Source organism: Perca fluviatilis, chromosome 23 (assembly GCF_010015445.1).
Source record: "Perca fluviatilis chromosome 23, GENO_Pfluv_1.0, whole genome shotgun sequence".
NCBI classification, from domain to species: domain Eukaryota; kingdom Metazoa; phylum Chordata; class Actinopteri; order Perciformes; family Percidae; genus Perca; species Perca fluviatilis.
Genome location: NC_053134.1, coordinates 379,271 through 384,270, shown reverse-complemented (window position 1 = coordinate 384,270; position 5,000 = coordinate 379,271). Strand labels below are relative to the sequence as shown.

The window sequence follows — 5,000 nt, the reverse complement described above, 5'->3', positions numbered from 1 at the left end:
AGGTAGTAAAGATAGATTGTGTATATACTGTAGGTAGTAAAGATAGATTGTGTATATACTGTAGGTAGTAAAAGATTGTTATAATTTGTAGTTAATGATGATAGTCTTTTGTGATGTTTTGTGTTATTGTGTGTGTGTGTGTAATGTTTATGTGTTATTTTGTGTGTGTGTGTATGTGTGATGTGTGTTTGTTTTTGTGTGTGTGTATGTGAGTGTGTGTGTGTGTGTGTGTGTTCCTGTGTTGTGTGTTTTTGTGTGTGTGTGTGTGTGTGCGTGTGTGCGTGTGTGTGTGCTCTGTGTGTGTGTTGTGTGTGTGTGTGTTTTTGTTTGTTGTTGTTTGTGTGTATGTGTGTGTGTGTGTGTGTGTGTGTGTGTGTGTGTGTGTGTTGTGTTTGTGTGTCTCTGTGTGTGTGTTTGTTTATATGTGTGTGTGTTGTGTGTGTGTGTGTGTGTTGTTTTTTGTGTTTGTGTGTTTTGTGTGTGTGTGGTTGTGTTTTGTGTGTGTTGTTTGTGTGTGTTGTGTGTGTGTGTGTGTGTGTGTGTGTGTATGTGTGTGTGTGTGTGTGTGTGTGTGTGTGTGTGTGTGTGTGTGTGTGTGTGTGTGTGTGTGTGTGTGTGTGTGTGTGTGTGTCGTACGTTCTGCGATCTGCAGCGCTGGAAATCCCACGTAGAAGCTGAACTCCACCAGGCTGAGCTTCCTCAGGTGTTCGCTGACCTCTGACCCCGGCAGGAAGTCCCGCCCATCACGCACCGCAAACGTGATGTCCACGGAAACCTTCTGCTCCGCTGATACTGGCGCCGCCATCGGCGGTGGCCGGGGCGCCGACATGCTGATGTTCAACAGCTGGAGAAGAGACACAGATGTACAGCATTCTCAAGCATAATGTAAATAAACAACAGACTCACCTGTAAGAGGTGTTACTCAGTCCCTCCAGAAAAACGTGATTATGCGATCGCATAATCAGCCAAAGTTCGCATATTTATGCAGGAGGCGCATTTTTTCAAATACGCCGCAATTTCGCCGCATAAATTACAGATTTTCGCGCAAAATATGTGGGGCTTGCATGATGTCATAATCCCCGCATTTTCGTTGCAAAAAAGTCCCGTAATATATCTCAGCAGAAAGTTGAAAAATGTTGCGTTTACTTCACACAAGAGCAGCCATTTTCCCTTTTCCCCTGTTGCCATGGGAACGTTATGAAGTGACGTAATTACGCGACATGAACATCATCGAAAAGCTGGGTGTTGGGGGGGGTATCAAACCGCTGTTTGTTGTAAGTTCCCGCAATTTCATCGCATAAAATTGCATAAATATCATATAGAGCATATTACATCGCATTTTTTTAAGAAAACGTGCCGCATAATCAAGGATTTTTTCCCGCAAAAATCACAAAAAAACTTTTTTCTGGAAGGACTGGTTAGACTATAATCAGACTCACCTGTACGGAGGAGTTAGACTATAATCAGACTCACCTGTACGGATGAGTTAGACTATAATCAGTCTCACCTGTACGGAGGTGTTAGACTATAATCAGTCTCACCTGTACGGAGGTGTTAGACTATAATCAGTCTCACCTGTACAGAGGTGTTAGACTATAATCAGTCTCACCTGTACAGAGGTGTTAGACTATAATCAGTCTCACTATAATCAGTCTCATCTGTACGGAGGTATTAGATTATAATCAGACTCACCTGTACAGAGGAGTTAGACTATAATCAGACTCACCTGTACAGAGGAGTTAGACTATAATCAGTCTCACCTGTACGGAGGTGTTAGACTATAATCAGACTCACCTGTACGGAGGTGTTAGACTATAATCAGTCTCACCTGTACAGAGGTGTTAGACTATAATCAGACTCACCTGTACGGAGGTGTTAGACTATAATCAGACTCACCTGTACGGAGGTGTTAGACTATAATCAGTCTCACCTGTACGGAGGTGTTATACTATTATCAGTCTCACCTGTACGGAGGTATTATACTATAATCAGTCTCACCTGTACAAAGGAGTTAGACTATAATCAGTCTCACCTGTACAAAGGAGTTAGACTATAATCAGTCTCACCTGTACAAAGGAGTTAGACTATAATCAGTCTCACCTGTACGGAGGTATTAGACTATAATCAGTCTCACCTGTACGGAGGTGTTATACTATAATCAGTCTCACCTGTACGGAGGTATTAGACTATAATCAGTCTCACCTGTACGGAGGTGTTATACTATAATCAGACTCACCTGTACGGAGGTGTTAGACTATAATCAGTCTCACCTGTACAGAGGAGTTAGACTATAATCAGACTCACCTGTACGGAGGAGTTAGACTATAATCAGTCTCACCTGTACGGAGGTGTTAGACTATAATCAGTCTCACCTGTACGGAGGTATTAGACTATAATCAGACTCACCTGTACGGAGGTGTTAGACTATAATCAGTCTCACCTGTACAGAGGTGTTAGACTATAATCAGACTCACCTGTACAGAGGTGTCAGACTATAATCAGTCTCACATGTACAGAGGTGTTAGACTATAATCAGTCTCACCTGTACGGAGGTGTCAGACTATAATCAGACTCACCTGTACAGAGGTGTTAGACTATAATCAGTCTCACCTGTACGGAGGTATTAGACTATAATCAGACTCACCTGTACGGAGGTGTTAGACTATAATCAGTCTCACCTGTACAGAGGTGTTAGACTATAATCAGACTCACCTGTACGGAGGTGTTAGACTATAATCAGACTCACCTGTACGGAGGAGTTAGACTATAATCAGACTCACCTGTACGGAGGAGTTAGACTATAATCAGACTCACCTGTACGGAGGAGTTAGACTATAATCAGTCTCACCTGTACGGAGGTGTTAGACTATAATCAGTCTCACCTGTACGGAGGTGTTAGACTATAATCAGTCTCACCTGTACGGAGGTATTAGACTATAATCAGACTCACCTGTACGGAGGTGTTAGACTATAATCAGTCTCACCTGTACAGAGGAGTTAGACTATAATCAGTCTCACCTGTACAGAGGAGTTAGACTATAATCAGTCTCACCTGTACGGAGGTGTTAGACTATAATCAGACTCACCTGTACAGAGGAGTTAGACTATAATCAGACTCACCTGTACAGAGGTGTTAGACTATAATCAGTCTCACCTGTACAGAGGTGTTAGACTATAATCAGTCTCACCTGTACAGAGGTGTTAGACTATAATCAGTCTCACTATAATCAGTCTCACCTGTACAGAGGTGTTAGACTATAATCAGTCTCACTATAATCAGTCTCATCTGTACGGAGGTGTTAGACTATAATCAGTCTCACCTGTACAGAGGAGTTAGACTATAATCAGACTCACCTGTACAGAGGTGTTAGACTATAATCAGTCTCACCTGTACGGAGGTATTAGACTATAATCAGTCTCACCTGTACAGAGGTGTCAGACTATAATCAGTCTCACCTGTACAGAGGAGTTAGACTATAATCAGACTCACCTGTACGGAGGTGTCAGACTATAATCAGTCTCACCTGTACGGAGGTATTAGACTATAATCAGTCTCACCTGTACAGAGGAGTTAGACTATAATCAGTCTCACCTGTACAGAGGTGTTAGACTATAATCAGACTCAGCTGTACAGAGGTGTTAGACTATAATCAGACTCACCTGTACGGAGGTGTTAGACTATAATCAGACTCACCTGTACGGAGGTGTTAGACTATAATCAGTCTCACCTGTACGGAGGTATTAGACTATAATCAGTCTCACCTGTACAGAGGAGTTAGACTATAATCAGACTCACCTGTACGGAGGTGTCAGACTATAATCAGTCTCACCTGTACGGAGGTATTAGACTATAATCAGTCTCACCTGTACAGAGGAGTTAGACTATAATCAGACTCACCTGTACGGAGGTGTTATACTATAATCAGTCTCACCTGTACGGAAGTGTTATACTATAATCAGACTCACCTGTATGGAGGTGTTAGACTATAATCAGTCTCACCTGTACAGAGGAGTTAAACTATAATCAGACTCACCTGTACGGAGGTGTCAGACTATAATCAGTCTCACCTGTACGGAAGAGTTAGACTATAATCAGACTCACCTGTACGGAGGAGTCAGACTATAATCAGACTCACCTGTACGGAGGAGTTAGACTATAATCAGTCTCACCTGTATGGAGATGTTAGACTATAATCAGTCTCACCTGTATGGAGATGTTAGACTATAATCAGTCTCACCTGTACGGAGGTATTAAACTATAATCAGGTGTTAGACTATAATCAGACTCACCTGTACAGAGGTGTCAGACTATAATCAGTCTCACCTGTACAGAGGTGTTAGACTATAATCAGTCTCACCTGTACGGAGGTGTTAGACTATAATCAGACTCACCTGTACAGAGGTGTTAGACTATAATCAGTCTCACCTGTACGGAGGTATTAGACTATAATCAGACTCACCTGTACGGAGGTGTTAGACTATAATCAGTCTCACCTGTACAGAGGTGTTAGACTATAATCAGACTCACCTGTACAGAGGTGTCAGACTATAATCAGTCTCACCTGTACAGAGGTGTTAGACTATAATCAGACTCACCTGTACGGAGGAGTTAGACTATAATCAGACTCACCTGTACAGAGGTGTTAGACTATAATCAGACTCACCTGTACAGAGGTGTTAGACTATAATCAGACTCACCTGTACGGAGGAGTTAGACTATAATCAGACTCACCTGTACGGAGGAGTTAGACTATAATCAGTCTCACCTGTACGGAGCTGTTAGACTATAATCAGTCTCACCTGTACGGAGCTGTTAGACTATAATCAGACTCACCTGTACGGAGCTGTTAGACTATAATCAGTCTCACCTGTACAGAGGTGTTAGACTATAATCAGACTCACCTGTACGGAGGTGTTAGACTATAATCAGTCTCACCTGTACAGAGGAGTTAGACTATAATCAGTCTCACCTGTACAGAGGTGTTAGACTATAATCAGAC

The 5,000-nt window shown here is 42.3% G+C and overlaps 1 pseudogene; it reads right to left on the bottom strand.

The window, feature by feature from the left end:
* Positions 1-5,000, bottom strand: part of LOC120553338 — a 52,033-nt pseudogene that overhangs the window by 34,714 nt on the left and 12,319 nt on the right.